Here is a 12,582-nt window from a genome sequence, read left to right on the forward strand (position 1 = left end):
ATAAATAATAGGTCAGATAGACACTGTGGATTTCCCCTGATCACAGAATCATAGAATCAACTAGGTTGGAAAAGACCTTTAAGATCATCAAGTCCAGTCCCAGAACTGCCAAGTCCACAGCTAAACCATGCCACTAAGGGCCTCATCTACACATTTTTTGAAGGCTTCCAGGGATGGTGATTCTACCACTTCCCTGGGTAGCCTCTTCCAATATTTGACAACCCCTGTGGTGTAGGAATTTTTCCTGATATCCAGTCTAAACCTCCTCTAACGCAGCTTGAGGATGTTTCCTCTTGTCCTATCTCTTGTTACTTGGGAGAAGAGACCAGCCACGTCCTCATATCACTATAAGCTGATTTAATTCAATTTCTCAGGGGTTCAGTGTTTCACTGCACTGGGTGTTTACTGCTCCTGCTCCTTCTCAGATTCTGCAACTTGCTTTAGAGTTTTCTCCTTTTCATCTGCAGCTCTGGTCAGATCCTCAGCTGGTGTAAATAGCTGTGAACACTCTAAGGATGTTGCTGATTTACACAAGCAAGTGATCTGGGTCCAGGTTGTCTTACTCCTTTATGACAATGGATTTGGTGAACAAGCTTTGTCTGTAAATGTCTCATCTGACTTTATTAGCATCCTAATATGCCTGAGACATGTTGTTTTTAAAGGTGTTTTCATTTTATTTCTTAGGAGAATTTTATGTTTATTCTTTCTTTATTACTTAAATGCTGCATTGAAAAAACAAAATTGTCCATTGAGATGGGTTTAGTGGAGTATTTGTTTCTTTCTTGACAGAAGGGTTCTCTGCATCCATCAAAAAGTAGGAGAAAAGAAAAAGAAAGTCATTTTGTTTTAAGCTTTATGTATGAAATAACAAAGTAAATGTGTATGTGGGTAGACTTGAATTGGCAGGTGGGGGATTAGCAGTCCCTTAATTAAAGTGAATGAATCAGGAAGACTCAAGGCTTTTATCTTGCAGCTGTGTATCAGACAAGCCCTTAGCAGGTTGCAACCTGTGGGTCTCCTGGCATTTTAGGTTTTCCTGCTGCTTTTGGGGAATGTGCCTTCTGCCAGCGCGTGCCAGCACTAACCCTGCTGCACCAGGGCAGGGATGGAGGGAGGAAGGGAGGACCACCTTCTCCTTGCCAAATATTTGCTGCACAAATCTTGGTAGTGTTTGCTCATGTCAGTGTGGATTTAAAAAGTATGTATGGACCTGTAATTCAGAGAGTGGATGCAGGCAGCACATGCCATAGCATGCTCCATTCTATCCGTAACCTGTGATGCTCTTGGGGAGACCAGCTAGAATGGTGGCTCTGAAAGCTCATGAGGCTTGCAATGTAGGAAGTTTGTTTTAGTAACAAAAGTGAATGTATGAGAAAGATGAGATACTGAGATGAGGAGCACCCTGAGAATGCAAAAAGAGTAACTGCTTTAAATCAGGTAATTCAATACAGAGCCAAGCAACTGGTAGGACAGCAGTGCTTCTTAACACTGCTCACAACTGATTTTAGTAACACACAGGGCAGCTGTTATTTACCAAAGATTTCAATTATTTAATTATAATTTATACTAGAAGACATTCAAGGTCATTGTTGTGGTATTTTCTTAGTTACAGTCTAAGCTGTAAAGAAAACCAGAACATTTCACCCTAGGGAATCCAAAAATGGTCATTGCCATTCCATCTTACTGAGTACTCTTGGGTGTTTGCTGTAAAGTAGGATTTCTGAAGTCTCTAAATCAAGAAAGGTTTAAAATTTTATCCTGTGATGGACTATTATTCCATGGTTTCCATGGAAAAGACTTAGATAAACTCAGTAGGAATGACTGAAGCAGGTTGGAAGTGCAAACAAACAACAATGAAAAACAAGTCTCTGGCATTCTTTCCAACAAATACAAACCAGAAAAATACAATTTTGACACCAAACTTGTCATTAATCCTATTTTCATTTTTGTTCTGCCAAGCTGAATTTTTTGCTTTCCTTTTTCATGTCAAACACATGGACTTTTAAACATTTTTTTCTCTTTTGGGCAAGATTTCAACCTGGCAAGAGTGAAGTGGCATGTAACTTACTTTCTGAGCTTTAAGTGCAATAAAGGAACATTGAATATTTCTCTTCTTTTTTTTTTTTTTAAATGGAAACTGATCAAAGCATAGTTTTAGGCAGTACTATGGTGAATTTATTTTTCTTTTCTTGGTGCCATATTTGGTAATATCTGGCTCAAGGTTGCTAAAGCTAACAAAAAAAAACCATGCTGACATCATATTCTATTCCTGTTATGAGTAGAGATGCTTATTTCTTTTTTATTACTGGACTTTAACCCTAGATGTCATGAAATTAGAAAAAAAAAAAAAAAAGGTGACTGAATAAGTAATTTGTTTGGGTAGTCCAAAGAATGCCAAGGTAGCCTTCTTCATTCCAAGCATTAGTGTCAAAAAACGTTTTCCTCGGAAATGGCGCTGTGGGTCCCCATCTCCATTCGATAGCTCTTGTGCAGAGTGTTCATGAAATGATGTGAGAGTACTGTTCTTATTGGACTTTCTCACCCTTTTTATCTCAGTCACATAAACTTCTTATCAGGTTCCTCTTTCGCCAAAAGAGCTGGTCAGAGCTTTGTTAAATAGTCAACATGCAGCTGTGCCTTTCTAGGGGACAGGACCTCAGCATGTGACGTTCATCTAGATGTACAACATCAATACCAGCACAGAGCTGGGGTGAGACAGCAGTGAAATAGTCCCCTTTGACTTCGCGACAACACAGATATAGAGTAGACCTTCTCACCACAGGGCTACTCGCAGCCTACAAGGCTTGGTGGCTTGGGATTGGTCTTCACATGCTCCCACAGACCTACTCTGGTTATGCCTGAGCCAGGCATCAAAGTCACATCTGGTGTCCAGCCGCATGCATACCACCGTTGTGTGCTTCAGGAGCAGTAAGGCACAGCCTGTGATTTCTCCCTTAAATCCTCTGCCCTGACACCTGCTGGTATTTCTCCACAGCACTAGGCTTTAGCAAGGTAGGGGCAAACCGAGTTTGTCTGGTTCACTACCTTTTCTCTGGAAGCTTTAAGGTGAGGGGGTGCTGAAGGCGCCTGTTGGTTAATGTTACATTGTACCCCGTGTCTTCTGAAAGCTAGAGGAGTGAAATGTGCTGCTGGCGAGAGCGGGAGCTGAAGGTGGCTGAATTTGTCATTGTAACTGCCGCGTTCTTCTTGTGTCAGACCTTTCAGTGAACCCACGGTCAGAGGACAACTCTCATGTCTGGTTTTGCCTCCAGTGAGATTACACAGGGGACTCCAGTTTTTCGTTTAAAAGTGAGAGTTCATCGAAGGCCCATGAAAGTGAAGGATTATTTAATTACTTCTTGATTTGCCAACAGTGTACTCAGCTCTGTTCAGAACATAAAGATACATAATGTCTGCTCCCCGTGGAGTCTTTGCAGAGTTCTGAATATCATTTCCTCCACACAGGTTTCAGTGTGTTTTCATCTGCTCATGCAGTATTTGTTGTGGTTCTAACTTACAAGCCTAAAAGTAGTGAAACGTATTACAAAAGATTTGGGAACATGTGCAGCCGAGTCCCAGTCCTGCTTTGATCACACGTTTTGTAACTACAAGTGTGTGAGGTGGAATTTATTTAATAGGTAAAAAGGACAGAAAACCTTTCTGTCAAGAAGAAGACCTCCATGCACATCTTCATTTTATTGGCACCTAATTTGCTAGAAAAGGAGAAAGTAACCTACTGCTTGCCTATTATTATTATTATCATCATTATTGTTATTATTATTTGCAGTTTCCCCATTCCATTTAAGGAGCTTCTGGGTAAAAAGCAAAACCTGTTTGTTTTCTAAGGGCATTGCCCAATAAGGGCTTTGGAATAGAAATCTAGAAATATATATTTAATTCTTTGTCCTGCCACTGGTTTGCTGAACAATATAAATAGCATTTCTCTGTTCTTCCATCCTTTATCTTGTAAAGTGTAAACTTTTCAGTGGAGAGGTTATCTCTCTTGTGTTCTATAGTGCACCACACAACATTGATCAGAATCTCCAACCACCACAAAATTGATGATGAACATGTTAGGTTCACACAGGGAGTAAAACCAATGAGGCATCCAGGTGGGATGGTTGCAGCAGGGACTGAATGGGGCAGCAGTACAAGGTGGGCTTGAGTTGTGGCTTAGCTCCACTACATCTTAGGCTCTTGTTTTTTTTCGTGAACGCCCCCCCACACACACACAGCCTAGAAAGGATGTTTCCAATCACTTCCTCTTGGTAAACAGCCGAACAGCTGTTTTTCCAGAAAGGACTTGGGAAGCTGGGGTGTGTAAATCGAGCCTTTGGAGCCAACACTATTTCCAATTTTGGTTTCAACTTACAGCGATCAGGATGTAGCTGTACTGGTGTGAGAGATTGCTGCTGCATGTGGCACGGCAGCATCTGAGCTGGTGGGCTGTGCTGATGTACATCAGTATCATCCCAGCCACCAGTCATATACTGACAGTGAATGAGCTCTCCCGCTCTTTCACCCCATGTAGTTTTGTTCTTTTCTGCAGGACTAAGGAAATCTCTAGATGATTCTTTGGTGCAAGATCATAACAGTAAAAGAAGGCCACAGCCAAGAATTTTATGAATGTGCTTGGAAACTTTGTTAAATTGCAGTATCTGTCCACATGACAGCTCTGCAGTGTTCTGATGCCAAACCTCCGGAGAAAATCCTAAGCACTTACAGGAAGGAACCTCTGCACTTAAAGTACTGAGTACTTTCAGTATGTACAACTTGAATCACTTTCCAGACTGGGAAAATATTTATCAACACAGGGGTTTTATCTAAATGACGGAAAGCTGTCCCTTTGGCCCTGCTTGTCTTCTACCTCCATGCTGGGAAAAGACCTCAGTGTGTGCTACCCTCTTGGCCCCAGTGCTGTAGGTTCCAGCAGAAAAGAAAAAAAACAACCCTGAGGCATAGGAGCAAAAAGGGAGCCATGGTGTTCTCTGGTCTAAACTGTCAGAGCCCCAGGACAGTGTGTCTTGGAACAGAAAAGAGAAATGCTGCTGGATATTTACTTTGTGACTAAGTCATGGGTTCTGGTCCCTGCTCCAAGAACTGCTTCTGCATTTTACCTCTAACCTTTTATTGGAAAATGGACAACCCATCTTTGAAACAGCATCCAAAACTCATCCTTGAGAGGAGGCAGAACTGGTCTGAATTGTCTCAAGCAAATAGAAGAATCACAACACAGGCTGTTATTTCCTTGGAAGAGGTTTAGCCTGTTAGACTACTACAGATAAAGGAAAGGAGTACAGACAATCATATTTTAATGCAGTGAGATCTGCCTTTTTTCTTTTTTAAAGATCTGGGTAACTTCTAGGTACTTAGGTCTTTAATGCACCTGGTTTAAAGGGACTGAAATATACCCATAAGCTTTTATCTTTGTACAATCAGTTGATATATGGACCTTAAGAGAATAAAAGCATGCCCATGGCAAACTCAGTCCAAGGAAACAAATACTATTGCCAGAATTTCCATTATAAGAAGTGACCTTTCAGTCCCTTCCAGAAATTTTGCATCTTCAACACTGACATAGAGGGTAAGGAAACTCACATTACAAGAGAAAATTGCCTTGATTTGTCTTTTGAAACAGCTTCTCCTTTTACTGCCTAATGTTCTAATGTATGACCTTCCACTCAGCAGTTGCTTGTTTGCCTGCTACAATATGTTTAACATGAGAAGCCTTTCCCCCTTTGACTACATTTTCTTTTTCCTTTTATTGACATTTTTCTCTCTTTAAGGAAATTTCACATCTTCTTGAGTCTTAGGACTGCTTGACTGAAACAGTTTCTGAAACAGTATCTTGAACCAAATTTTCTTTTGAGCCATGCTTCTGAGGCACAAAAGTCCTTCCTTTGGAAAAAAAAAAAAATGAAGGGAAAATAAGAACAGAGTATATTTTCATTACACCCTGAGGATTTGAAGGAAGCTTCCACAGTTTACCTGAAGCCACTGCCTTAAACAGGAAAATTTGGAGTGCCTAAGTCCACAATGCATTAGTTCTTTGCAAAACAATGTGAGCCAAAGTCCAGTGTTGATATTAATGCTTAATAGCAATTGTGTCTGTAGTTTGCATCATCTTGCTACACAAGTTCATTATGGACCAGCCTTCTCCGAATCAACACTCACTGCAAACTTCTGCTCCAGTTACAAGGTTTTCCTTAAGCTCTTCGTAACACCAGGAGAGTCATTTCCCTCTTTGCTTTTTCACATGGTTTCTCAAGGTTTTATGTATTTTTATTTGCATGATTATGGGGTTATTTGCATTAGTCTTACTCCACATCATTAGAGCTGCACATTCTTGATATACACATTTTCCTTTTTCATATTTAATTATGGAATTCCAAGAGAAAAATACATTCAGTTTGTTGTTGGTTTAAGAGTCCAAGAGAGATGCATTGCAACACTACCAGCCATGAAAGAACTATCAGTTAACAAAGTTTTTACATGTTGGGCTAGCATATGTTACTTTTCTATAGACACTTTTGCTTTAAAGTAAGACATGCAGCATATTCTTTCATGTAGGAAGAAAAAGAAGTCAAATAAAAGCAAAATAATACAAGTCATTGCAAAAAGTAAACATCACAGAGTTTAATATCCCCATAAAAATATGTAAGAAATTGTTTTCTCAATATTCATCTATGGTAGTTGGAGCAGGGCACCCTCCATAGGGGACAAGGAGAGTCACAACCTTCATCCCACCAAAATGCAGTCCATCCTGTTGTTCATTTCAGGACTGTTTCTATAGTACTGCATTTCAAATGAAGATAAAACTGAACATTCCAGAGTACATATAATATTATTAAATGCAAATAAAGTAATTCTTATTATGGCAAGAAGCACTGTAGCAGGCTCTATGAATTATACTCCTGGACTTCCTTATCAATTACCCACTTGATGTTCTCATGAGTGGTCTTTGATGCCATCCTGTGCAACTACAGATTGACTGTGTAATGCCAAGACTCGTGGGGTTGCTCTGCACAGAAGCACAGGCAGACTTTTAACCATTCTGGTATGAAATGGATGATGGCTCTGAATAGAATTTTAGATGGCTGGTTTGTTTTTTTTTTTCATTCTTTGATACCTTCTGTGCTGGTATTCTGCTTCTTTCAACTACAACTCAATTTTTCATTGCTTTGATACATCCTACATAGATATAAAACATTTTCTTCTAGCAAAAATCTCCACACACCTCAGGGGCTTGGGGACGAGCGCGTGCTTGCAAGGTCTGAATTTGGCTGAACAGGCACACAGCATCCTTTGATATGGCCTCAGTGACAAGTCATGTTTTGGATTTAAACTCATGTTTCATGCTTCTGATAAAAAGAAAGGGCCTGTTGATAAGAGGAGCAGGTACCTGGAACTGCTTCTTTTAAATTCAGTGGCAAGCCAACCAAACTGAGTCTTTCATCAACTCCAGTGGGGTTTGGGTCACTTCTAAATTACTCGGTTGCTGAGTGATAAGTGACACATAGGGTGATGTTAAAATGCTATTCTTATTTGCGTCTTGATCCAGCAAACTCCTTAAGTATGAGTTTAACTATAAGTTCATTTGCCTTTGAAATAAACAGGGCTATTCAAGTTGTATAAAGCTGAAATAAACCTGAAGTAATGCCTTGGACTGGATCCACTGGCCCAATATACTCTTACATATGCATTCTTATACCAGGATGACTGTTTTCTCAGCTTATTGCCCCTGTAACAGGCAGTTTACAGTTTTTAGTCTGGCCAGGGTTGTTCAATTCCCATCTCGTTGGCAATCCCAACTCTTTGCCTCCCTTGGTCTGCCTTCTTGGAAACCTGGTGAATCATGGTGGGAGCAGAGCTGACTTAGGTGTGTTAGGCTTCTGTCTTTAAAAGGGAAGAGATGTCTAAGACTGGTACTAGCATATAGTATTATTTTCTTAATTAGAGAGCAGAATTGTGATGTTGTGTTCACTGACTAGGATTCACTTGATTGCTTATATTCACTTAAAAAAAAAACCAACAAAACAAGGTAAATGACCTAACAGTTTTATATCTTTCCAACAAGCTGTGACTAGCTATGGGATGCGCTATTTTGACCATGAACTCTGTCATTTTTCCTCTGATTTATATGGAACCTGCTGGATAACAAATAAAGTTTCTCCTTATGGCTGAAGGGTGGGGGAATAAAAAATAAAAAAAAAAAAAAAGCCAGTGAATATCTGAACATGCTGCCATAAATACAGCTTGTTTGGCATGCCTGTCCCTGAGATGAACTGATTTGTGGCTTTGATTCAAAAACGTTTTACTGTTCTTTGTGTCTCACTCTGTGGATTCAGCTATTTAGATGAGGCTAATTTTCAACTGAAGGCACTGAAGACCTATTATTCGCCCTGAAGGTTGTCTTACTTGTTTAAAAACTGGTGGCAAACCATTAACTGCTGTATTTGTTTCAGAGAGGCCTTGGGGGTGGATGGTTGTATCTAGAAAACTCCCACATGCAAACTCCCAAGGTCCTTTCCTGAAAGAACAAATAGTTTCACAAGTGGTAAAATGAACTTCACATGGTTTTTAGCAACTCTCTCCTCAGCTGTAACAGAGGATGAGCTCATCAGGTTACATTCCATGGGGTTTACGAGGGCATATTTCTTGTCATAAAACATCTCAGAATATGGTATCTTTTCAGCCTCTGCCACTGTATCAAAGTTGTTTACATTGGCCAAACCACTTCCACAAGTGGAATAAAGACAGAAGCAAACTTGTACACAGGATACCTTAGGAAATGTAGCTGAAATTCCAGAAACCTTAGAAAAGTTGAACTAAATATGCCATATCATTGGTTAGGTCCTTAGTCAAGGTCATTCTCTGAATTCTTCTTCTTTCTGAAGGAATTGAAACTTATAAACTCTTCTTCCTCAATAGATATCCAAGAAGAGATGTCAGATTAGCTATTAGCAAGCAGTAATTGCCTTTTTTTTTTTAATTTTAGTGAAGGAATTCATTGTCTACTGGATGATGACAGTAAAAGTGAAATTCTTTCTGCAGTAGGCATGTCATGACTGGGATTATCTTTAACAAGAATGTGTCAATAGGTTGCTGAAGCTTGCAAGGAAATGCGGGTATTCAGAGCAAACAGGATGAAATTTGTGTTTCTGAATCTTGCTGTTCATGCAACATGGCATTAGGAGAACATGCCCTAGCTGGAAAGGAGAAATAATGGATCTGCTGGGCACCCACACTGGGGAGACTTGAGACAATCAGTATTTGCTGAATATTGAGCTGGACTTCCCAGCTCCAGTGCTGACACCCAGCTGCCTTCTGTGAAGGGGGAAGAAGGCAAACACTTCTGAAAATGCAGCTGCTTTGAGCACTTAAATGGAAGCTCCTCTAACATGGACAGCTGGACTATCATGTATACCACTATGTTTAAAATTAGTGGTTGGGAAAGAATTAAGAGGAAAAGAGAGATTAGTACAGATAAATAAAATATAGAGCAAGCTGCTTCCCAGGCAGTTCAGACTCTCTGCAGGGAATTGCCTCACTGTGAAGGATGTCTCCCAGGTTCCTTCCACTCATGAGGTGGTTTCCCTCCCCCAGTGCAGGGATGTCTTTGTAACACCTGCCATGTAGAATATCCTCCTTCTGTGTATTGCTTAAATGGCCTTTTTGCCTTATGACTTAACATCTACTTTTATTCCTTGTGAAATGATATTATATGCTTTTTAGTAAATGTGACAGGCAGTGTATTACCCAGTGTCATCTTTTATTTACTCCCATAAAGCAGTATGGAAAACAGTTAACGAGTGACATTCAGGATACTGTAATGCTGCATTGTACTGCTTGGCAGCATTGCCTTGAAAGGGGCACTGCCTTTTCCTTTGCCTACATCTTTTCCCAAGTGTTTTGGTTTTTTTTTCCTGACTTTCCCCATGGCCAGTATCTGGTTTCCACAAGTTCCCCAAGTGTATCTGATGAGGACAATGCTTGTCTGCTTGGAAAGGTCTTGTAATTTTAGTCTTACATCTTAGCTGCTACAAGAAGTACAGGAGCTGCTCACATCCCCTCGAACTGTTTCCCAGATGCTTGATGATTCATGAGGGCCAACCTCCAGAGACCAAGCTGGGGTTGACTGTGTTTCCACATTTATCCAAACCAGTTAACTCTGCAAAATCCCACTGAAAACCTCCATAGAAGAGTAGTGCTTTTGGTTCCTGTCCTGGCTACCTGGCTCTAGGTTGTAATTTAGTGCATGGGGAAAGGGTAAGAGGGAATCAAGCTGTACCAGAGCTCCTGAAGAGTCTACTCCACTGTCAGGTGAAGGCTCTGAGTGGCTTTGCATTTCATCCTATGTGAGTTATAGAAACAGTATTTATGTGCATTCTTGACAAATATACTTCTTCTTTTGTGGAGAAGGCATATCTTCATACTGTAATACTGCTTTACTGTACTAAGCTTTGTCTCCCCATGCTTCCCTTCAGCCTTTCCTCTATAATGACTTTTTACTGCATTTACCATAATAAAAATAGCAAGTCGCTGTGCTTTGATTTTTAAGCTTTTTAACATGTACAGCTTTGTTTCTCCATTTACCTGTTCAACTTGGATACTGCAGAGCTGCACCAGCCATTACATTTCAGAACTGAGCTTGGTCGGCTGTGATTGACTTGCTGACAGAGCACCCCAGTCTGTGGAATTCAGAATTTAACTTAAAAGAAATGCTTTGACAGAGCTTATCTTCTTGGGATACAAGAATTCTGCTAGCATATTTTCTCAGCTTGTGAAAAGTGCACAGTTTTTTTTGTTTGGGGGTATATATATGAGCACATTTAAAAGATACTGTCCCTAGCAGTCTAATCTCAGCAGCTAACAACTCCGGAGTAAAACCTGTGCTAGGACTATCTGGGGAAAGAGAGCCTTTCCCTCAGAGGCATGAAGCACATTGAACCACATGGTCAAATGCATGCTCATAGTGGGAAAATGGCAAGAGTTTCCTGTCCAAGAAAGAAAAGCAAAGTACTCTCAAATATAGGCCAAATTCTGCCATGGTTTACTGCAGTAACTTTTGTTCAGACTTGGGGAATGGCTGTTTCATTTAAAAGTTCAAAATTTGCTATCATTGAATGGTTTTATTTTTATCCCTTTTCTTGGATATTTTAGACACAGTCTGGTAAATACCTTGTCCTCTTGGGCTCATTGGGTGTTTTCAGAGTCCAAAGGTCCTCAGCATTTCAGTAGGAAATCATTAGTGCTGGCTGGACATTCCGTTTCATTCCAGATGGGGGGGGGGGGGGGGGGGGGAGAATAGGGGTGTTTTGGGGGGTTTTAGTGTTGTTTTTTTTCTTAGTGGGAAAAAATGGAATAAAAGAAAATAGAAACCAGACTTGCGTGTAGGTGTTCCTGATGAAAACTGCAGCAAAACTTTGTTTTCATTGAATTGTCATATTTCCAATGCTTGGAATTTCCAGTTGTTTGGTCAAAACAGAATAAACCAAAACTGGGTAGTTTTGCTCTTTTGTGAGATATGAAGTTAGGGCTGTATTCACTTATAAAGGGTGTCTCAGGGTATAAGAACATTTAATCTTGAATGAAAACATCTTAGAAAGATGTCACAATTAGATATTTGGATATAGTTTTTACAGGAAGCCCAGACTTTTATCTTCTAAGTTTCAGGTTGCTTGTGAGCTAGAATTATTACCCTGTCAGAAGAGTAACAATGAACTGTTGACACACAGCCACACTTTGCTTACAGCTACGTGCAGGGAGGTATTTACAGCCTGGAAACAGTGAACCGCAAGCTGAAAAATAGATGTACTTAGCATGAAGTTTGTCCTATTTCTCTGGGTTCCTGTTTACCATAAGCATTATGAAACAAATCTATTTCTTTTGGATAAAGAGCTTAGAAACCTTCAGTCAAACATAAGATTTTATTTTAAGAAAGCAAGCTTTGATTACAAGACAGATGGCTGTGGCTGTTTGCTTACTTTAGATTTCTATTTCCAATGTTCATAGAGTGGCTTAGTGGGAGAAGTTTTCTTCCCATTTGTTCTTCCTCAGTAGCCAAATTCAGCAGAAAGCATCAGTTTTATATATCTATTGCATGTAGTGGAACTGAAGGATGACCTGACATTCAGCGGAGTACTGGGGGCAATTCTCAGTTTAAGATTAGGAGTTCAGGTGTTTACATGAAAGCAGGTCGCAAAGTTCCCATATTAAGTAGAAATTTGGTCGATGCAGTGCTGTGACTGACTCAGAACTTGTCCGGGGGTAGCTCCCACAGGCTGCTGACAAGGGGCTCAGCTTGCCCACAGGACAGCACAGCTTTCAGGGGGGCTACTGGATGTGCTGCCACGCCTCCCTGTCCTCATGAAGGACTGTGTCTTAAATGGTGTGAGAAATCTTTCTGTTGGTAACCGAGCTGAGCCCTAGATCCCTGCACACTGCATGGGGAACACAGCTGCCTCACAGGTAGAGGCTCATGTCTGAGTTTCTTAACTAGGAACTGGACCCGGCCATGATCTGCGTGTTGCCTTGGAGCCTTCTGGTTCGCAAAATTTTACCGTGCTAAAGTTGTCAATG

The 12,582-nt window shown here is 40.5% G+C and overlaps 1 protein-coding gene across 5 annotated transcripts in view; it reads left to right on the top strand.

Annotated features, from left to right (window-relative positions):
- Positions 1–12,582, top strand: part of PDGFD (platelet derived growth factor D) — a 141,804-nt gene that overhangs the window by 67,217 nt on the left and 62,005 nt on the right. The window lies entirely within an intron of this gene.

Source organism: Pezoporus occidentalis, unplaced genomic scaffold (genome assembly GCF_034315485.1).
Source record: "Pezoporus occidentalis ecotype Australia unplaced genomic scaffold, CSIRO_AGI_Poc_V1 ctg18, whole genome shotgun sequence".
NCBI classification, from domain to species: domain Eukaryota; kingdom Metazoa; phylum Chordata; class Aves; order Psittaciformes; family Psittacidae; genus Pezoporus; species Pezoporus occidentalis.